At 46.1% G+C, this 25986-nt stretch overlaps 2 pseudogenes across 2 annotated transcripts; one reads left to right on the forward strand and one right to left on the reverse strand.

Moving 5' to 3' along the window:
- Nucleotides 1–6239: 6239 nt before the first annotated feature.
- LOC311187913 (proteasome subunit beta type-9-like) lies at nucleotides 6240–11702 on the reverse strand (annotated as a pseudogene). The gene is made up of 6 exons: nucleotides 11644–11702; nucleotides 9416–9483; nucleotides 8602–8733; nucleotides 7909–8032; nucleotides 6903–7050; nucleotides 6240–6367 (listed from the first exon to the last, which is right to left on the reverse strand). The product of its transcript is annotated as a proteasome subunit beta type-9-like (transcript).
- Nucleotides 11703–12204: 502 nt separating this feature from the next.
- On the forward strand, nucleotides 12205–21831 carry LOC311187917 (antigen peptide transporter 1-like; annotated as a pseudogene). Its single transcript has 6 exons — nucleotides 12205–12830; nucleotides 13330–13444; nucleotides 13601–13731; nucleotides 14511–14739; nucleotides 15155–15346; nucleotides 21811–21831. The product of its transcript is annotated as an antigen peptide transporter 1-like (transcript).
- The last annotated feature ends 4155 nt before the right edge of the window (nucleotides 21832–25986 follow it).

Consider the following 25986-nt stretch of genomic DNA (forward strand, 5'->3'; position numbering starts at 1 on the left):
TGTTGGATAACATTGATTGATTTTCGGATGTTGAACCATCCTTGTGTCCCTGGCATGTATCCTACTTGGTCGTGGTGAATTATCTTATGGATACATTGTTGGATTCTGATAGCTAAAATTTTATTGGGGATTTTTGCATCAGTGTTCATTAGGGAGATTGGCCTGTAGTTTACGTTTATTGTGTTGTCCTTGTTCGGTTTTGGTATTAGTGTAATGTTGGCTTCATAGAACGTGTTGGGTATTGTCCCTTCCTTCTAAATTTTTTGGAAGAGTTTGTAAAGGATAGGCACTAATTCATCTCTGAATGTTTGGTCGAATTCATTTGTAAATCCATCAGGTCCTGGGCTTTTGTTTTTGGGGGAGGTTTTTGATTACCATTTCAATTTTGCTGCTTGTAATTGGTTTGTTTAGGTGTTCTATTTCTTCTTTATCTAGCTTTGGGTGATTGTAGAGTTGTAGGAATTTGTCCATCTCCTCTAGATTGTTGAACTTGTATCCATATAACTGTTCATAGTAGTTACTGATTATTCTTTTGATTTCTGCTGTGTCCGTTGTGATTTCTCCTCTTTCATTTATGATCCTGTTTATTTGTGCTTTCTCCCTTTTTTCCTTTGTGAGCCTGGATAGGGGTTTGTCTATTTTATTGAATTTTTCGAAGAAACAGCTCTTGGTTTCATTGATATTTTCGATTGTTTTTTCAGTTTCAATTTCATTTATTTCTGCTTTGGTTTTTATTATTTCTTTTCTTCTACTGGTTTTGGGTTTTTTTTGTTGTTGTTGTTCTTTTTCTAGATCTTTGAGCTTCGAGATTAGGTTGTTTCTTTGAGTTCTTTCTTGTTTCTTGATGTGAGCCTCTATTGCTATATATTTTCCTGTTATTACTGCTTTTGCTGCATCCCATACATTTAGGATATTGGTGTCCTTGTCATTCAATTCAAAGAATTTTTTAATTTCTTCTTTGATCTCCTCATTAGTCCAGTGGTCTTCCAGTAGTGTGGTTTTCAATCTCCATGAGGTAGGAGAGTTCCTTGCCTTCTTTTTATGGTTTATTTGTAGTTTGATGCCTTCATGATCAGAACAGATGGTTGGTATGATTTCAATCTTGGTGTAACTATTGATGTTTGTCTTGTGTCCCGGTATGTGACCGATCTTGGAGAATGATCCATGTGCGCTTGAGAAAAATGTGTACTCCGTTTTTTTTGGGGTTTAGTGTTCTATAGATGTCTGTTAAGCCCAAGCGCTCTAGGTCCTTATTTAGAGCTTTATTGTCTTTACTTATTTTTTGTCTTGTTGATCTATCCATTGTTGACAGTGGTGTGTTGAAGTCTCCCACTACGTATATGTTTTCTCTGATGTCAGTTTTCAGAGATGACAATAGTTGTCTGATATGTTTTGGTGCTCCTTCATTTGGTGAATATATGTTAATGAGTATTATTTCTACTTGAAGTATTGTCCCCTTGATCATTATGTAGTGACCATTGGGGTCTCTTTTTTTCTTTTTGAATTTGAAATCTGTTTTATCTGATATAACTATAGCTGTTCCTGCTTTCTTTTTTGGTCCATTTGCTTGTTGGATTGTTTTCCATCCTTTAACTTTGAGTCTATTTTTATCTTTTGGAGCTAAATGTGTTTCCTGGAGACAGCCAAAGGTTGTGTTTTGTTTCTTAATCCAGCCTGCGACTCTGTGTCTTTTTATTGAAGTGTTTAGTCCATTTACATTTAGAGTTAATATTGATATGTTAGCATCTGTATTTGCCATTGTGTTTGTCTTTCCTTTGATTTTATTTATTTATTCTTTTATTAACTTTTTTTTTTGGCCTTCTTTTGTTGTTATTCGTCCCTCTGAGGTTCTGGCTTTAGGATTCCTTGTAGTATTTTTTGGAGTGGTGGTTTAGTCGTAATGAAATTCCAGAGTTTCTGTTTGTCTGGGAAGGTCCTTATTCTTTCTTCATAGAGGAAGGAGAGCTTTGTGGGATAGAGTATTCTTGGTTGGCATCTTTTTTCTTGGAGTCTGTTGACTATGTCCCTCCACTCTCTCCTTGCCCGTAGTGTTTCTTCAGAGAAGTCTGATGTCAGCCTGATTGGTTTTCCTTTGAATGTTATCTGTTTCTTCCCTCTTGTCAGCTTCATTATTTTTCCCTTGTCCTGGATTCTTGGGAGCTTTACTATTATGTGTCTTGCTGTATTTTTCCTTTCATCATGGAAGTTTGGTGTTCTTCTTGCTTCTTGTATATCAATTTTCAGCTCCTTCTTCACATTTGGGAAGTTCTCTTCAATGATCTCCTTGAATATTTTCTCTGTTCCTACATCTCTCCTCTCCTTCTGGGATTCCTATAACTCTTATATTTCCTTTCCTCATGGAGTCAGATAGTTCCCGAAGTCTTTCTTCATTCTTTTTCCTTCGTACTTCTCTTTCCTTTTCTGTTTTGGTTCTTTTTATTTCTGTGTCTTCAAGAGAACTTATTCGTTCTTCCATTTCATCTATTCTGCTTTCATTGCTTTTCCCAGAGTTGTTTAGCGCCTCCATTAATTCTTTGATCTCCTGCATTTCTTTTATTTCCCTCTTTAGGGACTCAATTTCATTCTTCTGATCATTGATTATTTTCCCCTTATCATTGTTTTCCTTTATGATTTCTGTCATTTTTTTAATCATGGCAATTTTAAATTCTCTTTCTGGAAGGCTCAGAAGTTCTTCCAAGTTACTGTCGTTGCAATCTGGTGGGTGGTTTTATTTTTGTTGTGTGCTTTTTTCCTGAGGAGTTGCTAGGTTGCGTGTGGTTCTTTTATGTCCTATTGTCTGTTTTCTAATTTGTCGTATGCATTTGGACACCGTGTTGCTGGGACTGGCCAGCATCATGGGTGAACTTCTCCGCTTCCCTCTGCCTCCTCCGGGAGCTATCTGTCAGTTTCAAGCAGTCTTTACTGAAGGTCCCTGTTCTAAAATGCCAATGCTGGGACACGCTCCCCTGCGCACCTGGTCTGCCCAGCGGTGGGTTCCTGCTCCCTCTCTGGGCTTGGACTGCAGAACAGAAGGGGTCTGGCATGGGTGAACTTCCCAGCTCACCTCTGGCTCCTCCAGGAGCCTTCTGTGGGTTTCAAGCAGTCTTTACTGAAGAAATGTCCCTGTTCTAAAATGGCGATGTGGGACATATTCCTTGCACACCCGGTCTGCCCCGGCGGTGGGTTCCCCCTCCCCCTCTGGGCTGGGACTGTAGGTCAGAAGGGGCCTGGGGTGGGTGAACTTCCCAACTCACCTCTGGCTCCTCAGGGAGCTTTCTGCGGGTTTCAGGCAGTCTTTACTGAAGAAATGTTCCTGTTCTAAAATGGCAATGCGGGACATGCTCCCTCTGCACCCTGTCTCAGGCGCACTCTTCTGCGCGCCTCGTCTGCTCTGGCCGTGGGTGCTCACTCCCCCTCTGGGCTCGGACTGCTGGTCAGAAGGGACCTGGCGTGGGCAAACTTCCCAGCTCACCACTGGCTCCTCTGGGAGCCTTCTGCCGGTTTCAAGCAGTCTTTACTGAAGAAAGGTCCCTGTTCTATGGGATGTTGGTGATTTTTTTTTCTGGTCGCTAGGTGGCGCCAGAGATCTCTCCTGGTGTCCTTGGGGAGCTGTTTTTTTCACCCCATGGGATGGGGAACAGAGTGGGAGTGGTGGGGAAAGCCTCAACGGCCTTGGGGTGCTGTATCTGCCCTGTGCCCCACCGTCATGGGGAACACATGCCCTGAATTTCGTGCCCCGGGTCTCAGTTCCAAAGCCCTCAGGTCCAGAACACGGGCTGTAGCCCAGTTCAGTGTCCGCAGAAATGGCTCCTTTTGCACTCTGCTCCGTGTCCGGGCGCCTGGTTTCTGATTACTCAGTGAGGGACATTCACCTCAGTGATGGTCCCCGCACGTCTCCCCGCAAGACTAGGTCGCAGGCGTGGGGACCTGGGCAGTCGCCATCTGCATTTGCTTTTCAAGTGCACTGCTTCTCCCTGCAATCTTACCAGCTGGCCTGGGGCTGTGTGTAGGTCTCCAGAAGTCTTTGTTTTTCTCTAATGGTGCCTGGAGCCGTTGGCTCTCCTCCACGGTGAATCCTGCAGGGTTCTCCACAGCTCCAGTTCATGGGGTGTGGTGACTGAAATAGTTCCTTTCCACTCACAGTCTGCTTGATGCGTAGTTTGTTCTAGGTTGTAGTTTGCATAGGTTGTTTCAGTTTTTTTTTTTTTTTCTCCCTCCTTTCTGTTGGTCGAAGAGTGCGGACTTTGTGGTTGGGGGAGGGTAGCAGGGTTTTGAGCTTTCCTCCCTTCTAGTCCTCTTTTATGGCAACTTTCTTCTTTGGGTAGTTTGCTGGAGTCATCCGTTTATCTTCCGTGTCCCAGTTCTCACTGGGACCTGCCACTTTTCCTCCCTATTAACTTTTTTTTAATGGGAGACCTTACTCGCAGCGTTTCCTCGCCGCCATGTTGATCTGCCCCTCCCTTCTTTTTTTAAAAAAAAAAAAGTGTGTCTGTCCCTTTAAGGTGTTATAAACCCTTTTGAAACGAGGAACATAAGGACAAAAGTCTTTCGAAAGAAAGAAAAAGACAGCTTTTGGGTTTCAAAAAGTTGAAATCTTACCCTTGTCCTCAGTCTTTGCTCTGCTTTTTTTTTTAGCACATTGCTCACTTGTGCAATTCAGGCACCACAAGGACTCATGGGGGTTCACACCTACAGTTGGGGGATTCCCTTCTCTAGCTGGGGATTCCCTTGTCTAGCTATGCTCTGGGGAGATTCCTGCCTCCTCCCCATAGGCCCCTTTTCTTGGTTCCTCTGGTCAGAGACTTGATGCTTCTCCTAGAGATTAAGCACTTGCTGCTGAGGCTGTGCAGCTCTCACCCCAGGCCTGGTGGTGGGGCTAAGCCCTGACAGGAGAGAGGGGAAAAATGGCAAACTAGGTCTGGGAGGGTTGTCTCCCCAAGTTCTGACTCTTCACAATCCACCTGCTGGTTTCTTTTCCAGGGTTCTCAGTACTTGCTTCTTATCAACCGCCAGTCTCAGGTTGTGATCAATGGGAGCAAAAAGCTCTTAAACTGTAATTTTAAATTTCAAAATAAATTAAATATCATGGCTCAAAAGAAACCAAGTATCTAGAAGTTAGGTTCTCCTCCCCTCCCCAAACCAAACATCCTCTCTAGGGCCTAGGGTTGTTTCTGGAGTATTCTGAATTTGTGTATTAGCCTGAGATGGAGAAAGAAAAGCAAGATAGAAGCTTCCTGGGTGGCCTGCCATTATTTTATTAAAGGTGTACTCACTTATTAGTGAACTGGCACTGAATGCCAGAATTTCAAACCACCACAGAAGTCATTCAACACCTCCACTTGATAGAAGGAGGAAGTGAGACCAACAGAAGAGGGGCGATTTGTCCCACTGATGGGGATACACATGGCAAAGATGGCCTGGGAAGTGGCTTGTTTAATACACTGAAGACATCCAGTAACCACGCTCTAAGTGCCAACTAATGTGCCGAGCTAACTATTGCAGGTTTCAAAAAGGAGGTGAGGCATGAAGTTGAGGGCATAGAAAGTTTATATAACAAGAGAGAAGGGGCATATGGTAAAACTAAACCCCAGGCTATTTTTGAACTTGGAATTTGGTCTAGTGACTTACTCTTTCCTTTATAGAAGTAGTAACAGTACTGATGTAAGTACTAACAGATAAAGTTTGGGTTCTAAGCGACAAAGTTTATAAGCATTTAGCTAATGGCTGGTTCAATAAATGCAGCTTTTTTGGGATTATTGCTATTATTCTTTGAAATTCACAAGAGCTCTCAGAATATTTAAGCATTTGCCATGTTTTGATCTCCAGTGTGAATGAATGCTTAATGAATGGAATTCTTTTACAAGAGCATTCATTGGAGCCCTCAGCTCATTCAGGTGTCTACCCACTTATCAGTCCAGCTTTAAGGGAATGACCCCCTACTCCTCATTTGTACCTCACCCTTGGGGGTTCAGAATGAGAACTTTATCATTTCTGGTATTTCAGAATCACTCAATACATGTCACAGTATGTATAGGATTCTTTCTAGTATGCCCACCCCCTCCTCTGAGAAAGGTGTTTTCGGTATGGTGGCAAAGGAACAAAAGGGGTGTGCTACCTCTGGGAGGCAAGAAGCCCCTTCCCCAGGCTTCCTCTCCCTGAGCACTTGTCTCCCATTGACGAGAGCAGGTTGTGTTCTCAGATTCTTTATTACAAAATAAGAAAGGGAAGTCTGAGGAGATTCACTCATCATAGAATTTTGGCAGCTCATTGCCCAAGATTTACTCGAAGATCCACACAGCAGCTGCAATAGTGACCAGGTAGATGACACCCCCGCTCGAGCCATCCCGGTTCATGGCCAGAGTGATAGCTGCAAACAGTTTTGGGTTGGAGCGTCGGAGAGAGTGGCTGAGATTCAACGATCTTCTGGCCCTTCCCTTCTGGCCCATATGCCTACTTCCATCTCAGACCCCAAAATCCACCTCCTGGAGGTAATTAGTGGTGTGTGGGAAAATCAGCTTTTAGAAAATGCCTTCATGTGTAGCATCTCCCGATGTCCCCCACCTCCAGCTTAATAATAGCTTAATAATAGAAACAGCTTAACAATAGCTCACAAATTCTTGGATATTTAGCAATCAACTCTCAAGCTGGCCCAATCCAGCCCCAGCACACCACTGATTGTTAGGGTAACCATGGCCCTAATTGCTGTACTCAGAACAGTCCTGGTTCATGCCTCTTGTCTTGATGTCCCATCCAATTGTTCTGCTCCCTTTCACTCACCAAAGCATCCCAGTGTGGATGTTAAAGAAAATGGTCACCCACGTATTCGTCTTTCTGCTCCTCACAGTCTGCTTCCTTCCCATGTTAAAAACCGTCCCCAGGTACGATTCCACCTGCTTTATTACCATTTGTGGTGAAGCGTCTGCATTCCTCAGGGGACATGCCTGGTTTATATGATGCGTCCACATAACCATAGATGTAGCTGCTGCCAGAGCCACCAATGGCAAAGGGCTGTCGCGTCAGCATTCCGTCCAGGGTTCCGTACACCCGGGGAGGCATCACAGGTCAGACTTTACAGCAGCAGATGATAGAAGTAAAACTTGAACTCAGGAAAAGAAGATAATTTTTATCAGAGGGAATAGGGGAGATGGTGGAAGATTGGGGATGGAGCAGATGAGGTATGGGCACAGGTGGTTTGGTGAGGGGAAAAGTCTTTCATATTAAAAGAAAAAATCTCCTTGACCTGCAGAAGGCCAAGTAGACAAAGCATGTGACAAAAGTAGAAAATGATGAAGTGCTAAAAACAGAGTGACACTCAGAAGAGTTCAGAGAAACTTATTTGTATTTACATTAGACATGAGACAGACTTAGCGCTTTAAGGGCAAATAATATTTAGAAAAGTGGCAGAGGAAGTGATTCGTAGAGGTAAAAGGAAATAATATAAATTAGGCACTGCTATTGAGTGACTATGTCACACTAAAGAGAAAATAATCATATTTTGCCTAAGTAGAATAAAGGTTACATGTTGAAAGTAAGAGGATATAGGGTTAAAAAGATTATTTATAGAAATTTGGTAGATCAAGAAAGTAAGAAAGTAATAGCTTTAGTTTACTATTAAAGACAGTGGAGCACCACTACCGAGTCTTGAACAAATATAAAGCTGTATATTGAAAATTCCACTTAATAGTTATAGATTATAATACTGAAGAAGAAAAAAAATCTTCCTTCCCACTGAGACAAGCAGGTGGTCTCCACTTTCTGCAGTGAAGCCCAGTAACCCATACCCCATGTACTATGCTTTCAAGAGGCAGTCTCTGAAATTCATTGCAGGAATGACATGTGACCTTCACTCCCTTCTGTAGGGGAGGGGGAACCGCAAAAGAGGGAGGGCATGTATGGGGAGAGACTCACATGGCCCCGTTGGTCCCAGCCATCTACCAAGAGATGCGCAGACGGGTCCTCCCGATACTTTTAGGGAATGTTCTTCACCACGTTTGCAGCAGCCAAAACAAGTGGAAGTTCTTCCATTTCCATTCTGAAGGAAATGATAGGCACAGGGTCAATACAACTGCCTCAAGCCCCACCCTCCTGTGCCATTCTCACCATCCCTTCCAAGTGACGCTTGAAACTATAGCTGCGACAGTTCAAACTCCAGCTCCCCTCCCACATGTATGGGGGAACCATGTCTCACAGCACCACTTGGCAAGAAGATTTCAGTTGTTCTCCTCCATTACCCTAACCCCCTAACCCCACTGCCACCCCAATGACGAGTACTCTCTGCTGCAAGGGCCCTTCCCTGTGGGTAAAAGCAGATATCTTTACTTCTCATCCATGACCTTGACTTTTCACAGCTAACCCCCAGGTATTCTGGTGGCCACATCATCATTTTCTTCCTCGTTATTTGTATTAGGATAGTGATTCATAGTTTTCAAATTGCCTTCACATATTATTTCATTCTCAAAAACCCATATGAGGAGGTCTGGTAGGGACTATTATCTTCAGTTTACAAGATGCAGAAACCTGCTTCAAGAGGTTGAAGTGCTAGTTCAATGTTACACTCTGGGGGCCCTAGTGTTGTGGAGTGAGGTCCCCAGAGCTTCATACCCAAGGAGTTCCAGCTGGTAGGCAGCCACATCCGCCACGGCCTGGGCATTAGCAGCTGAACCCAACAGGGCGCAGTAGATGCACTGGTGCAGGGGGGACAGCTTGTCAAACACCTGGTTCGTCACTGCCTGGCTGTCGGGAGGGGTCAATAGTCAACAATGTTAGAGCTGCAGGAATTTTTGAGGTTGATCATTCAGAGTTTCTCAACTTTATTGACAAGAGAATAGACAGAGTTAATGAAAGTTACTTCTTGGAATAAAGCAGAAAACAAAAAGCCACCTCAAAATGAACCACAGAAAGCAATAACCAAAATTAGACACATTATCAGGCTTAGATTTTTATAACAAAAGAAAAAATTTATATAAGTTGAGAATGATGTTCTTTTTATCGATTTGTCTTGCTATTAACCATCTTGAGGTAGACTAATAGAGATCTAATCCCATATACTCATTTTGCATGTGAAACGCTTGACCAGGAGAGAGAAAGAGACAAAATCAGTTCAATTTTTGATGATGGAATATTTGTTTACAGGACCATCATTTCTATTTGTAAACATAGATGAAAGAGGGTCCCTCAGATCTCTATCCCTATCCTCTTCTCAGACCCTATTCCTCCCAGGGACAAGCCATATAAGCATTTTACTCTTCTCCATGAATGCAGAGACTAAAACATGCAACCAATATCTTGCAATAACTTTTCTGGAAGGTTAACTCCATTTTCCCCAAGCCCCAATCGATTTGTGAATGGGTAGGAAAAGTGTGCATTGGGGGCCATTAAATTCTTTCCAAAATCACACATGGTCACTTGTACTTACCCTGAAAACATCTGGGAATTGGAACCTATCACAACAACCCTGTCAAACTCTACTGCCATGATGGTTGTCTGCAGAGACACAGAGGATGCACTGTCAGCACAGAAAGAGCCTCGATCCCTTCATGTTACAGATGAGGAAAGAGTCCCAGAGAGGAAAGTTGACCTGCCCGATGCCATACAGTAATTTGGGCCAGAGATGACTCCAGTACAGGTTTCTCTCCATCTACCCATTTTCTCTACTGTCTCTTGCTGCTGCAAGGGAATGCCAGAGCCCAGGCTTAAGACAATACTGGAAAGATTGCATCCCTAAGACCCGGCCTTCTTAAGTGGAACCTTTTCCACTTATAGAGGTGGGATGAGGGTCCTAGAGGCACAAGTGTTCCCTTTCAGGGGAGGGCTCAGGGAGACGAACTTACAATCACTGGTGAAGCAGCCCCAAAAGTAAATGACCACCACTCCAAATGCTTATTGTTTGCACAGATATTGTATAGATGACATAGAGCAACTGTGACCTTGGGAAGAAAACTCAGGTCTCTTTGAGGCCAGAATCTGTGGCCCCCACTTCCATTTAATCAAAAGTGAGCTCTTTTAGTTTATTGAACAACAGAAAGCATTGAGGGGGTCATTGGTTAGCAGGGCCATGTGTCAAGGAAGGAGGGAAGCAGCAAGAATATGAGACAGTTTAAAATATGTTTCATTTAAAGGATTCTGATCAAGAAGTAGGTAGGTGTCTTAGCCAGGAGAAGAGATCTGTACCAAGATTTTGATTGGGAAGTTTTGTTAGGGGGAAAGGATGTCCTGCGCTAATCCCATACAGGCTTTGTGGACTCCACCCCCACTCCAGACAAATCCCGTCACCACCAAAGGGAAGGTGGCTGGGACCTGAGGGTGGAGTTAAGCAGCCAGGGTTGGTATAAAAACAAAACACATGGGCCTTGGGGGGTTGCTCTCTCCTCGCCTCCTGGCTTCACGGCTCCTGGCTTGTGGCCAGCTCTCGGGGTGCCATTTGGGATTACAGATCGGCGGATCGGGTAGGACACATTTAAAACTTTGTCTCCCACTTTTCTCCCTGAGCTGTACATTTCCTCAGTTGCCCTTCCCTTGTAAATAAACCTTTTATTAACCTTTCGCGTGTGCCTGCAGTAGAGTATTGATAAGTCCTTTTTAAGCGCGCGGGTGAGGACCCACAGTCAGGCACCCCGTTTTGTATAGGGGCTGCCCTATAACAGTTTGAGTTGACTTTTTCAGGTCAAGAAAAGCAATTAAGGAAAAGAATTAAGGAAGACTAAAGTTACATATTTGTCTACTGTTGAGTTGGAAGGGGCCTTAAAGATGGATCCGTGGTTCAGGTGAAGAGTCTGAGTCATAGACAAGGCAAGTGCTTTGCGAAATTCACAAAGACTAGTAGCAGGTCTGGGACTAAAAGTCAGGCCTCATTGCCGTTGCTTGTTTTGACTTCTCCTGCCTACTCTCCGCTGCTCGTCTGGCAGCAAGGGAAGCTTTTCTAACTTATACATGGTTTTACTGCTATCTTTACCCGGCACCGTAAGTTACTCTGGTGGCCACTCTCTTAAGACAAAGCTGCCCTCCAGGCAGGAGCGGTGGCAGCAAGCGGGGTGTAGAAGCCGGTCTGCCTTGGGCTGCCACTGGCCCCAGGCGCAAGCTGGGCAAAGTCCGCAGCAGGGTCTGAGAATGGGAAGAGGAAGGAAAGGAAGCGGGGCGGCATCTGAGCCAAGCAGGAGTCCTCTGGCCCCAAGCTCGGGAAGGCCCCCCCACGGAACCCTCCTATCAGTGCTGGGGCCATGATTTTCCCCGCCTCAGGGGGCCAGTTTATCTAAGGTCTGTGAGATGAGCTGTCTCTTCAATCAGTATCCACATTCCCTTCTCCCAAATGCTGTCCTACTTCATCCAGGGCACCAGACCCTCACCTTCTCCAACTTGAATTAAAAGCCCCTCTCTCCAGTTCAGAATGAAAGCAAAAGGGCATTAAAACAGCTTCCCCTTGACGCCGGCAGCCAAGAGCCAAACCACCCCCTTCGCCGCCGCCTCGCATGCCTGGTCCCTTCGCGGGCCCCCAGAAGATCCCCTTCAGAGTAGAGATGCCTTAAATTCATTGTGAGGTGCCAGCACTGGTGCTACAAGCCACCGCCTCACACTGTTAGACTCCAGGGTCCCCCTGTCATTCACCTTCCCTTCCCCGCTGCTGACCCTCAAACCCAGACTTATTACCCCCGTGTGGCCTTCCCGGCCTGGGGCAGGTCCCGGGTTGGTGCTCCCGCCCGCGGCATCTCTGCGCCGCGCTTCTTGCTGCTCGGGGCACCGGTTCGCGACCCGGGACCGCGCGCCGCGCGCAGCCTCCGGCCCGCCCCTCACCACGCCCTGCCGCCAGGGGGCGCCGGGGGCCCCGAGGGAGCCGCGCCGCGCCGCGCTAACCTGTGCGGGGCAGACCTGCCCGGAGACAGGTGACGCGAGAGCCCCGCCTGAGGCTGGAGTGAGACAGTCAGTAGCGGGTGCAGCGAGGGGGCCACTTAGAGGAAACGGGGGGCTGGTGCCCGTGGTGGCGCCGAGGATGATCTGAAGTCAGGTCTGACCTCAGCGCCCTCTCCCGCAGCGGTCCCGGCGCGCGCGATCCCCAGTGGGCGGACCTCGTGGCCGGCGGCCTCTTTCGCTTTCCTTCCCCATAAACGGCTCCCTTCGGGGCGGCGCGGGCTGCGCGGGTTCCCGGGACTTCCCCAGGGCCCCGTCCCGGCAGCCCGTGGGGACCCCGACCCCGCGGCGCCCAGACCCCTGCTCCGGGGTGCGACGCCCCGGGCCCGCGCGCGCGGATGGCCAGCTCGGGGAGGCCCGCGCCCGGCGGGTGCCTCTGCCCGTCCCGGGCGCCCCTCGCGTGCCTGGGCCCCGCGCTGCTGCTGCTCGCCGACCTGCTGCTGCTGCGGCCGGCGCTGCCCGGGGTCCTCTCGCTGCTGGTGCCCACCGCGCCGCCGCTGTCCCGGCTCTGCCTGGTGGGCCTGAGCCGCTGGGCCGCGCTGTGGCTGGGGGCGCGAGGCGTCCTCTGCGCGGCGCCCGGCTCCGAGGGCGCAGGGGTGCCGGCATGGACGGCTGCTGGGAAGCCGCTGGCGGCGGCGCTGGGGTTGGCCCTGCCTGGACTTGCCGTGTTCCGAGAGCTGAAGTCTTGGGGGGCCCCCAGGGTCTCCGACAGCGCCGAGCTCCTGCACTGGGGATGTCGCCTCGACGCCTTCGCCCTCAGCTACGAGGCTGCACTGCCCGCCATCGCCTTGTGGCATAAGCTCGGGGGCCTTCGGGGGCCCGGGGATCCCGGGGGTTCTAGAGACACGGTTCGTTTCGTAGACTTCTGGGCTGCCTGGGCTCGGAGATCCGCTGCCTCCCACTGGTTTTGGTCCTGCTGGTCCTCTCCTGTGTCGGGAAGGGGGCTGCGGGGAAGGGGCGGGGGCTGGGGGCTGGGGGCCGTCAAGATCAAGGTCAGCAAGGCAGGCTGGTGTGGGTCTCTGAACCCAGCTTGGGTCTTGGGGAGAGCCTCCCGGGTAGAGGAGTGAGTGCTGGCTTCCTGTGTGACCCTGTGAAGCTGCTTCATTCACTGAGCCCTTCTGGCAAGCCCTTGGGGCGGAAGGGCTCCAGCTTAGATGGAGAGTATCTCACTCTCAGAGATGAAGCCAGAGTAGCTCACTCCATGGTCTCTAGCCTTCTAATGAAACCCCTAAAGATCTGGTGCAAACACAGCGTTGTGTTTCAGGGTGGCCTGTTCGGTGGAGGGATGTGACCTCAGGGTTGTCCTTCTCTGCTGCCTCCCAGGACAATAGCCAGTGGTGGAGGAGGGGTGGCTGGGACAGCCTGGGTGGAGCTGAGCTGCTTACAGTTGATGTTTGTGAGTGACCCATCTCTCCTCTCCCTCCCCAGGGGAGATGGCCATCCCCTTCTTCACCGACAGACTCACTGACTGTATTCTACAGGATGGGGCAGCCACGGCCTTCACCGGAAACATAATTCTCATGTCCCCTCTCACCATAGCCAGGTCTGGGGGCTGAAGATGGAAATTGGGAATGTGGGGCCCTGAAAGAGGGAGTTGGAAGTTGGGGCTGCTGTCCAAAGTGCACTTCTGCAGGGATACCTGGGACGTACTCTGTCTCCTGAACATGCCCTAACCTTCCTTTGCTCCAACTCTCCTTAGTGCAGTGCTGGAATTCTTGGGTGACGCGATCTACAAGAGCACCATGGGCCGTGTGCACAGCCAGTTGCAGGGAGAGGTGTTCCAAGCTGTCCTGCGCCAGGAAACAGAGTTTTTCCAACAGAACCAAACAGGTTTCACATGAAGCTCACTCTACATGGCTATACTCTTTATATCCCCATACAACCTCTTTTACACATAGCCTTGCTGTGTCTGCTCTCTCTCTCTCTCTCTCTCTCTTTCACACACACACGAACACACTGCTATTTCTTATTCTTGCTACACATCAAGAGCAAAATACCTTCAGAAAGACTTAATTTTTCCATCCAAGGCAAGGTTTTCCCCATAAATTTATTCCTATATGTGTATTTAGATAGAAACCGCAGAATTTCAAATATGGAAATTTGGGGATCACAAAGTCTAACTGCCTTATTTTATAGTGAAAGAAATTGAGGCCTGTACCCTAATGCTGACACTTCCTGTCACATGTGACAGAAGGAAGTGGGGGGAGACTCCCAGTGTTCTGACTCCCAATCCGGTGCATGGCACAGTTTCCTAAACTGCATTCCCCATGTTCCCACCAACTCTATTAAATGACCAGCTTATTACGCTCTTCCCACCTATGTGTACAGCTTCGGATAGGCGTGGCACAGAAATCTGTCAGAGAAAGGGAAATGTACATGGCTATTGATTTCCTTATAGTTAAAAATGAAGGGCCTTGGCCAGGCTTTTCTGCGCTAGCACTCATTCTTCCTGCACTGAGATCCCCAAACCTCCCTCTATACCTCACCATTTTCCCAGCCTCCTTACAACGTCATGTTGACGCCTCTCCCTGGCATTCTTGCCATTGCTAGTCTCCCATCCGCTCTGAACTTCTCATTCACTCTGCTCTCTTCTCCCCAACTCCTGGCAGGTGCCATCACATCTCGGGTAACAGAGGACACGTCCACCGTGAGTGAGTCTCTGAGAGAAAGGCTGAACCTACTGCTGTGGTACCTGGTGCGGGGGCTGTGTCTCTTGGTGCTCATGCTCTGGGGGTCACTGTCCCTCACCCTGCCCCTCACCCCGTCCCTCACCCTGTCACCCTGGTTGCCCTGTCTCTGCTTTTTGTTCTGCCTGAGAAGCTGGGAAAATGGTACCAGGTACGACCAGGGCATTGGCCCAGGTACACAGGCCCCCATCTCCCAGACTCAGAGGGCTCAGTTCCTCTAAGATTTCTTCCTAACTTTCTTGGCACACTCCCTGATTGTGCATCTTGCTGGGTCTCAGATTGCTCAAAGCTGACCTTCACATTCTCTGTGCTTTTAACTTCAGACGACATCTGTCTTTAAGGATACAATGATCAATCTCAAGGATGTGGCCCCTGACAGCCCCTGAGTCATTTTCCTCTCCTTTGTATCTCTTTAGTCTTAGGGTGTGACTGTCTCCCTTTTTCTTCTTTCCTGTCCCTCTCTCCCTTTTCATCTTTAATCTCCAGCCAGGTAACTCAGACACTAGTGTCCCTTATGGTTTTCCAACCCTGTGTGACATCTCTTGTCTGTGTCTCCACAGTTGTAGGCCACACAGAAGCAGAAATCTCTCGCACAGGCCAGCCAGGTGGCCATCGAGGCGCTGTCTGCTATGCCTACAGTCCGGAGTATTGCCAATGAGGAAGGAGAGGCCCAGAAGTTTAGGCAAAAACTTCAGGAATTGAAGACACTCTGCCAGAAGGAGGCCTTGGCCTATGCATTTGACACCTGCACCACCAGTGTGAGCACCTGGGGACGCCTGGGTCCATTCCCTTTCCCTAATCCTCCTCTGGGTGGTGGTTGGTTTGGTGTCTTCATCTTATCAACCTGAGGCCCAGTTAGCCCACTCAGTGTGCCTCACCCGCTCCCTCTGTTACACACGGTGGCCTGCTTCTTTTCCCAAGAGTACACAAACTGGGTAGCGGCACATCTTTCAGTCTAAGGCCTTCCTTTGGCTCCCATGGGGGGCGTGGGGAGCCATGGATTCCTGCGCCTGGGCCTGCTTCATGTTAGGACTGTGTGGGTGTGACAGCCCCGGGAATAGCAGGAGCCAAGGATGAGGGGCATCTGTGATGTCACTGAAAGAGAACTAGACCAGCAGTTCCTGACTTGATGCCACTGTTCACTAGCTCTGGGACCATGGGCAAGTGACTTGCCTTCTCTAGATGGTTTCCTCATTTGAAAAAATGAGAATGGTATCAATTTGTTCATAGGGCTTTTGACATCAATAGTAGATGACATTACATTCATGAAAGTCTTTGGTGCAGAGCTAAGTGCTCCAAGCAATGTGATGATGGTGGCCGGGAGCAGCCGGGGATGGAACCGGCGCTGCAGAGGCTGCGGGCAGCTTCTCAACCCAGCGCTCAACCACTCCGCTACCGGGGAGGCCCTCTATGTTTTTTTATTTTTTTTCAGTGAGTTAAGAAATGCCTTAATTACTTGAATTTTCTCCTCAGTAATTTTGGTTATATTTTTGTTATTATTGTTTGTTTGTCATTGGAGTTAATTTTTCTGTGTATTTCCAATCTGTTTTATGTTGCATAGTTTGTCTTTTTTTTATTTTTACATACATACACACATGCACACGAATTAAGCAAGGGTAACAGCATCTTCATTCCTGGAAAGCTGAAATTATTCTTTTGCTACAGGGCAGGGAGGGGACACCCCAAGGCCCCCAAACCTGTCTGCTGTAAATAAGTTCTGCCATCCCCTGCAACAAGACAAAACATGTAAGACCTTTAATGGACAGGAACTTTAATACAACTAGTGTACAACAAAGAAAAGACAAAGAATGTGGTTTCCAAATCCAGAACCCAAAGTTTCCCATCCACTTGTGGGTAAAAGTCCAGCCAAACAGGATTGGCCCAGAGCAAGGCCTGAAAGCCTGCCACAAGTCTAAACACCTTCCGGGGGGGACCCATAAAAAAGGTTAGGAAACAGATAAATCTGGAAGGAAAAGAGCAAAATCAAAATCAAGATTAATGTTGGGCCTTCCTGGTGGCACAGGCAGTTGAGTGCAGTGCTGTGGGGCTGTCCTCAGCCTCTGCAATGCTGGTTGGCTCCCCACCGGCTAGGAGCAACTCACATGGGGAGCAGACCTCTCCTGTCTCCACCACTGCTCCCCTCCAGCAGTATATTTCGTCAGTCTGCCTGTTGTGTTCCCCGCTCAGTCTCTGGTGAGTCCTCTCACCCTCCTGTGCATCTAGTCTGTACCCTGGTTCTTGTATAAATAAATCTTAGTTTTTTTTTAAAAGATAACCGCTGCCATTGTTAACCTCCCCACCATCTCTCACCCCATCTTTTTCAACTAGTCCAAGACCAAGAAGCAAGTACAGCTTTTTCACGTGTCTCTCTGCCCCATGTGTCTCCTCCAGGTCTCCTTCTGGCTTTCTCTCCTTCCTTCTCTCCAGTCTCCTCTCTAGCTGCTGCTTCTCCCTGCTCAGCTCTGCACTTCTTGGGTGGGGCCGGAAACTGGAACCTCCCCTTTACCTTAGGACCATCCTCTTACACTTTTATCAGACTAGCCTATAGAAAGTGTGCCCTCTTACTGGAATGACATGATACACAATATTTAATTTCTGTTTGTGTGTATTTGGAACTGCTGAAAAATGATAAATTCATCACTCATTTGCCTCATTAAGAAATCCATTTTGACCCTTAGACTTTCATCTATCTTAGGTTTCTTACAGTGTTTTGTAGTTTTTTACATTTAATTCTTTGTCTTTAAAATTATTTTAAAAATATGATAGAAGTGAATGAAGCCGGTGTGCGCTGTTAATTTAGCCCTAGACCCACCACCCGTTCTTGTCCCGCAAAACCGTGAAAAGGAATCCCCAAACTTTTCAGACAACTAAGCAGAGAGAAGCAAACTGTATTCTAAAGAAAAGTTTATTTAGAGGAAAAAGAACAAAAGCAAGGACTTCCAGGCAGGCAGCAATACTAAGGAGGGGCAAAAGATGCTGAATGGGCCTATATCTAGGGGATATTTAAATCTTTTTTCTCTATTCTTTTTTTTTTTTTTAAATAATAAATTTTATTTTTATATTCCCCCATACAACTGCACATGCCCCATTCTGACCCCAATCCCTCCCCTCCACCCCCCACCCCCCAAAAAGTGTCTCTGGTTCATAGTTTTTTGTTGATTTTGATTTTCACTTTCTTATAGTTATTCATTTTCCTGATCCCTTATTTAAGTTTTCTAGATTCCTGCTATGAGTGAGACCATCCGGTATTTTTCTTTTTCTTTTTGGCTTATTTCGCTGAGCATGTTCCCTTCCAGCGCCATCCATGTTGCTGCAAAATGCATGTGTTTATCTTTTTTGAATGCTGAGTAATATTCCATGGTATATATGTACTGCATCTTCTTGATCCAGTCATCTATTTTTGGGCATTTGGGCTGTTTCCAAAGCTTAGCTATTGTAAATAGTGCTGCTATAAACATAGGGGTGCAGGTGTTCTTTGGAATTGATGTTTCTGTGTCCTTTGGGTAAATACCTAGGAGTGGAATTGCTGGATCATATGGAAGCTCTATGTTTAGTAGGTCCAGAAATCTCCACACAGCTCTCCATAGTGGTTGGACCAGTTTGCACTCCCACCAACAGTGCAGGAGAGTTCCTTTTTCTCCACACCCTCGCCAACATTTGTTGTTGCTAGTTTTTTTAATATGTGCCATTCTCACTGGTGTAAGATGGTATCTCATGGTAGTTTTGATTTGCATTTCCCTGATTACAAGTGATGTTGAACATTTTTTCATATGTCTGTTGGCCATTTGCATTTCCTCTTCAGAGAAGTTTCTTTTTAGCTCTTCTGCCCATTTTTTGACTGGGTTATTTTCTTTGTTGTTGTTGAGTCTCATCAGCTCTTTGCAGATTTTTGTGATCAGTCCTTTATCATTAGTGTTGTGTGCAAAAATGTTCTCCCAGTTGGTGGGGTTTCTCTTTGTTTTTGTTATTGTCTCTTTTGCTTTGCAGAAGCTCTTTAATTTGATGTAGTCCCAGCTGTTTATCTTTGCCTTCACTATCTGACATCCTCTTTGTGATTGGCTGGCTCTCTGTGGCTGTGCTTCCCTGGGCAGCTGTATCCAGCTTTACTAAGTAAGCTCTTCGCTTGTCTTTCGTTCACTGGCCCTGTGCATGGTCTCTTAAGTTGACTCTCCTTATTAGCCTTAAAATTTACTGCCCTCATTAGCCCTCCTGGATTTCTCTGTCCTTTTCTCAGAAGCTTTTTTAACTCTCCCAAAGTCCCTGCCTGCACTGTCCTTGAAGCTGCCTAATTAACCCTAACTTGCCCTGGGACTCATTAGTGGTAAGATCTTTATATTTCGTTATTTATGTAATTTTAAGTTTTATAGTTGTAACTACATTTAAAAAGTAAAGGGAAATTAATCTTAATCATTTATTTTATTTCATCAGTATAACCTGTTATATCAAAATGCATGTAATCATTTAAAACAATTATTTCTCTAGAATTTATTTTATTTTTATTTTTTATTAAAGATTTATTTATTTATGCATACAAGAGCTGGGGAACAGGCCAGAGATGTGGGGTGGGGGGTGAGAGGATTCACCAGAGACAGAGAGGGGAACAGAACAGGTAGAATGACTGAAATACACTGCTGAGGGGAACAGCTGGCGAGACAGGAGAGGTCTGTTTTGCCATGTGGGTTTCTCCGAGGCTGGCTGGGGAATGAACTGGTGCTGCAGAGGCTGCGGATTGCTTCATAGTGTGGTGCTTAATCCGTTGTGCCACCAGGGAGGCCCTTAAAACAATTATTAATGAGATATTTTATGTTCCTTTTACATACCAAGTCTTCGAAACCCAGCATATATTTTACAATTACATCACATCTCAGTTCAGACTAGGCACATTTTAGGAGCTCAGGTTTCAGATGTGGCTAGTGGCCACTGTTGATTAGTATGCATTAGATGGACTAGATGGGTAACTAGTGCTGTCTCCACTTTCAAATAATCATTTTTTAAATTGAACTGAACTGCCATACTTGTTATATGTGAAATTCTTTCGTAGTGAGATTTGCTTCTGGATTTTTGATTCTGTGTTCTAATCTCATCTATTTCTCTTCTTACACCAGTACCACAGATTTTATTTCATTGACCTTATAGTATTTTATAAAATGTAGAAAGAAATCCTTACTGTTTATTTTTATACTTTCCTTAGATGTTCTTGGCTGTATATTCCATATAAACTTTCCTTTCATAGAAAAAGACCTGTTGTGATTCTAAGTCGAAAAGCATTAAATATATAATTGATTTGGGGAAAGTTGGCATTTTTTTATATTTTCTACCCATCCAAGAATGAGATTTACTTTCCATTTGTGCAGGTCTCATTTTAGTTCTTAAATAAGATCTTCAAGTTGACCATCTTTGTGTGCTTGTATGTCTTTCATATAGCTCCTTTGGTATAGAGTATATAGGTACTTCATGTGTTTTTTATTGGGATGTTTGTTGAGTTCTATTTGGAAGTGTTATGGGGCAGAGGAAGGGGCACCTTAGAACCCCCAAACCTGCCTGCTCTAAATAGGCTCTGCCATCCACTGCATCAACACAAAACATGTAAGACCTTTAATGGAAAGGAACTTTAATATAATTAGCGTACAATACAGAAAAGACAAAGAATATAATATCCAAATCAAGCCCCTAGAGTTACCTATCCCCTCATGGGATGGGTAAAAGTCCATCCAAACAGGGTTGGCCCACAGTAAGGCCGGAAAGCCTGCCACAAGTCTAAAGCACCTTCCTGTGGGGACCCACAGAAAAGGGTCAGAAACAACCAGACAAGTCTGGGAGGATAAGAGCAAAATCAAAATCAAGATAAAAGCTGCCATTGTCATCCTCCCTGTGGGTCTCTCTCTCACATCTGTTTCAACCAGTCCACGATCAAAAGGCAGGCACAGTTTCTTCACATGTCTCTCAGCTCCATGTGCCTCGTCCAGGTCTCCTTTTGTATCTCCATCCTGCTTCCTTCCTTCTTCAGTCTCCTTTCCAGCTTCTTCTCTTCTCTTCTCTTTTTAGCTCCACCCTCCCTTGGGTGGGGCAGGGAACCTGGAACTACCCCTTTACCTGGGGACCACCTTGTTACAATTTCAGAACTTACACCATTATTTTATTCTGTTGAGCATGGGATTTTGACATCTTATGTAATATCCTGAATTGTTCTCTTGCTTCCCTCTCCCCTCTGGACACATGTAGTTTTTAATTAACTCATTAGAATTGTAAATCACTAACTTAAAAAATCTTAATCTCTTTTATGATTCTAGCTATAGATAGTATAGGTCCTCAATGCAGATTTTCTTGCTTCTTAATTAAAGGTTGAATTGTACTATTTGTGGGAGGTTATCTCCTAGTTGTCAGTGGTAATGAAAGGAAAATAGTGAACTTTTTTCTCTAGTGCCAGGGGAAAAAATCACTTATTTTGTGTTATTTCTTGTTGCAATTTTATCTTTAAAAGATACTTATTTTGTAGAAGAACTGGGCGTAGGCTGGAGGTGCGGGAGGTGAGAGGATTCACCAGAGACAGAGTGGGGAGCAGAAAAGGCAGACTGACTGAAATACACTGCTGAGGGGAGCAGTGGGCAAGACAGGAGAGGTCTGCTGTGCCATATGTGAGTTAGCTCCCTGGCCGGGGATTGAAATCAAACCTTTGCGGTGATAGCACTGAGACTTAACCCCTAGGCCACCAGAGGGGCCCTCTTGTTGCAATTTTAGGGCTATAATAAATAATATCCTCTTTTCTCCCTGCCAGTTTCAGAGCAAGGACATTGAGAAACTAGAACCCCACCTTTATTAGTTTTATTAAACTGTTATTTGAGAGACTAGCTCAGAAATAGCTAATTTGCTTACTCCCTAGAGTTGAATTTGTCACCCAATCCTTGAGGCCACTCCTCCCCCTTCCTTAGCCCATTCCACTCTTCTCTAACAGAACTTGCCTGCTAAGCTTCCTGTACCTGGAGTACAGGTGCCTGCTGAAGCTAAAGATAACAGTGGCACCCCCTGGAGGAGGGAGCTGGTGATAATTGACAGCCCCAGGCGAAATACGAACAAAGTATGGGTGGGGTGGAGGCTAATAAGAAATATAAAGGACTACAGAAGGAGCCCCTGGGATTCTACATTCATTCAGGACTTCAGTATTTTCAGATCTTCAGTGATTATGCCTTGAGCCATTTCTGCCCCCACCATTCTGATCTCCCAGAAGGCTGTTGCCAGCCTCTGAAGGACATGGAGAGGCTTCCAGTAGCCAACCTCAGAGAAGAAAAGTTTGGAGGCTTTGTGGGTAGCCAAGCAACTGAAACTGTTCCCAGCTTTGCTGCTGCTACAGCTTGGAAGGAAAAGGCGAAGACCGGGAGCTGGGTGCCTCACTGAGCTGTATGAGTGTGGGCCATTTGTCAGGTCGTTCTGTAACAGGGTGGTCCCAAGGAAAAGGTGAGGTTCCAGGTTCCCTGCCCCTCCCCAGGAAGGGTGGAGCTGAGCAGGGTGGAGAGAAGAAGCTGGAGAGGAGACTGGAGGAGAAAGGAGAAAAGGATGAACGATGGAGAGACAGGAGACCTGGAGGAGGCACATGGAGCAGTGACATGTGAAGAAACTGCACTTGCTTCTCCGTCATGGACTGGTTGAAACAGACATGTGTGAAACACCCATGGGGGGAAGTTAACAATGCAGCTTTTACCTTGGTTTTGCTCTGTTTGTCCTAGATGTGTTGGGCCCCTTCTGCCCCTTATCTGTGTGTCCCCATCAAAAGTTTCCTTAGACTTGTGATAGGTTTTCGAGCCGCAGCGGCCCAGCTTTGGGTCAACCCTGTTTGTCTGGGCATTTACCCACAAGTGCTTGATTTGGAAACTATATTTTTTTGTCTTGTCTTTGCTGCACACTAATTGTATTAAAGTTCCTTCTTTTTAAAGTTCTTGTGCACTAGAGTATGTTTGTCTTGATGTGGCAGATGGCAGAACCTGTTTAGAATGGGCAGGTTTGGGGGTTCGGGGTTTCCGCGCTCCCTGCCCTGTAACAATTTGGCTGCTGTGACTGCTGTTTTGAGTGTTGATTGTTTGGTGCTGTACTGGGAATCTCTGCAGCTCCAGTGAGCATCTCCTGTTGTGTTTTCTGCTGTCTTTGTGAGCTGGATCTTGGCCTATAGCCTGGCTGCCATGTGCTCTGGGCCCCCAGTGGCAGGAAGACACCATCTTGGGAGCCTTTGTGTTTGGGACTTTTAAACACTGGACACTGCTTCAGATGAGGTAAACAGCCTTTTGTGGCCTTAGTGAGTGACTCTTTGTTTTCCCTTGTTTGTTAAATCAATCCCATTATTGTTCGACAAACCTGAGTAATCTTGCAGTTGTGCGCTCAGGTAAAGAACTCAGACAGTGACCAATAAACTACTTGGGTACTCTCCTTGACCAAGTTTAGTGCCCCTTGCTGCCCTGTATCAGTAGCAGATGAGAAATCATCTCCTCTGCATGAGGCTTTGAACAAAAGGGCAGGAAGTTGGACTAAGCATGCTCAGCTTCCAAACCTGTGGTTAGGTCAGTCCTCAAGAGGCCAGGGATCAGGAGTGGGGGATGCTTTGGGGAAATCTCAAGGAAACCATGAAAATAGGAATGGTTATTTCCCCTAATTACTTTCGAATTAGATAGGTACTAGATAGCTACTTTTTTTATTTTTTTGATAGCTACTTTTTTAAATTGTGAAATTAACACATTTAGAAAAGACATAAAACTAAAAGGTGGAACAATGATATTTCAGCAGAATATCACCATGTAAGCACTATCTAGTTCAAGAAGTAGAACACTGCTAGCCCTGCAGAGTGTTCCTTCCCTGGGGAACATTTTCCTCACTACACACTCCTGTACAGCAGCCCTCACCTCTGTCATATTTATGGTCATGCTTTATAGCTTTATAAACACCTAAGTACGCATCCCCAAATACTATGTAATTTTGTTTTCTTTTCTGTCTTTATATAAAAATCTCATATTGAATTCTTTTGTAAGTATTGCTTCATTTGCTCATATTACATTTCTTGTTCCCCTGTTGGGGTCACTTTTCACTGCTGTGCATCATTCCGTTTTATGGATTTATTCACATTATTGTTAATAGACTCTGGGATGTTCTTACACAGTGTGGGCTGCAACAAGTATCTTACATGTGCATGCTTTCAGATATAAGTAATTCTAAGAGTAGGATTGCTAGCACTGGTTAAGCATATGTTCAGATTCAGTAAGTAATTCCACACCATTTTCCAGACAGGGTTACCATTTTCCAGCAGGCCTGCCATCAGCGCCGCTTCCCCACTGCTTTTAGTTCTCATCCACACTTGATAGCTTCACACTTGAATTTTAGTCATTTTTACTGGGTATTGTTGTGTTGTCACTTTTTAATTTGTATTTTCTATAATTACAAATGAGATTAAATATCTTTTCCTATGTTTACAGACCTTTTCCTATTGAATTGTTGTTGGTCTTTATTTTACAAAGGAGTTCTTCCCTCCCCCTTCCCCAAGTTTTATTGAGCCATTAACTGATGTCCATGTTGTTGCAAATGGCAAAATCTTTTTCATCACGGGTTATCTTTCCATAGATCACATCTCCTTTATCCATTCATCCATGGATGGACACTTAGGGCTGTTTCCATGTCTTGCTGTCGTGAACATGAGGGTGGTGATAACTCTTGTTTATTGCCAGAAGCATTGTAGCTTCCCACCATTCCAAAATTTTTTCCATCATTACCAAATCCATTATAGCCATTCCCATAGCTACCATATCCACCATGACCATGGCTGCCACCAAAGCCACCATCCACTGAAATTTCCTCCACGATGATCACCAACATTTACAGAACCACTGTGACCTGTTTGGTTGGGTTTGGTTGGGTGAAGCACTGGGTATCTCTTGCTTAGACTGGGCTTTCCGTACTTCTCAGTGTGAATGACAATCTGTCTACGGAACCCTGGTCTTCAAAAGTTACAAAAGCAAAGCCTCTTACCACTGTCTTGACCGTGCTGCTCAAAATAATCTAGTGTTGTTTTTCAGTGTCTTTAATGCCACTTAAAAATATCTTTTTCACAATTAGGCACCAGGTCTTTGTCTTCTGACACCACCCCCTCCATTGCTCAGAATCGCTTCTCAGACTATGGATTGCTTAACCTCCCATGAAGACCTTCTGTAGCTCTTCCGGCTCCTCTGACTTAGACCTGATGGAAGTAGAAGGGAAGACTTACAATGCGTACTTGGCAGTGTCCAAAGGCAGAAAAGCTAATCTTTTTCTATTTATTTTTTAAATATTCTGCATGTAAGTAAGATCATGCAGTACTTTTCTTTCTCTATCTAGCTTATTCCACGTAGCATAATGTTTTCAGGTTTTGTCCATGTCGTTGCAAATAGCAAAATCTTCATCATGGGTTAACTTTCCATAGACCACATCTTCTTTATCCATTCATCCATGTGTAGGGAAAGTGATTATCAGACTTTTCTGCCCTCCCGCTATTAGCGTTGATGATGGATCCCTGTGGTCCTGAGTGCATGCCTGATGGCGGGCACCTGGAGTAGGTTGTGGGCATACGTAGGTGGGTATACCCGGGCTGAGACTGGGCTTATAAAGGTGGCATCACAGGGAATGGAACCGGCAGAGAATGAGCAAAGAGAGCTGAATAAAAACAGAAGAGAGAGAGAAAAAAAAGATAAAGAGTAGCGGAAGAGAACGAGACCATGAGAATGCCAGAGAGCCCAGAAAAGTGAAGATTTGTTGGGGTCTGCCAGCCTTCTGGTCCCCCGGCATCCCTGCCTACTGTGTACCTGGTAAAAAAATCAATAATAGCCTGAAGAAGCCACTGAGGGTTCCAGGACTCTCCTTTACCATCTACTCAGATCATAGAGATCCTGCTCTGTGCCCTTCCTGGCACTACATCATGGATGGACACCTTTTCCATGTCTTGCTGCTGTGAACATGAGAGTGGTTGTAGGGTAAGGTAAAAGGTAGTATCAGGCTTTTCTGCCCTCCCGCCATCAGGATAGATGAGGGAACCCTGTGATCCTGAATGCATGCCTGATGGCGGGCACCTGAAGTGGGTACACCTGCGCTAAGACTGTGCTTTTAAGGGCGGCGTCACAGGGATGCCAGTAGAAGCCAAGAAAGAAGCAGCAGAAGCCGAGAGAGAAGCCGAGAGAGAAGCAGAAGCCCAGAGAAGGCCGAGAGAGCAGAGTGAAGACTTGCTGGGGGCTGGCAGGCCCCTGCCTGCCGTGTAGCTGTAATCCCAATAAAAACCTGCAAAACCACTGAGGACTCTGACTCCTCCTTTACCCGGTCTGCATGGGATCAGAAAACCTGCACTGTGGCCATTCCTGTCTTTTCAATTGGCGTAAGTTGGCAAGATGATCCATGC

Source organism: Talpa europaea (assembly GCF_964194135.1).
Source record: "Talpa europaea genome assembly, contig: HAP1_SCAFFOLD_45, whole genome shotgun sequence".
Taxonomy (NCBI): domain Eukaryota; kingdom Metazoa; phylum Chordata; class Mammalia; order Eulipotyphla; family Talpidae; genus Talpa; species Talpa europaea.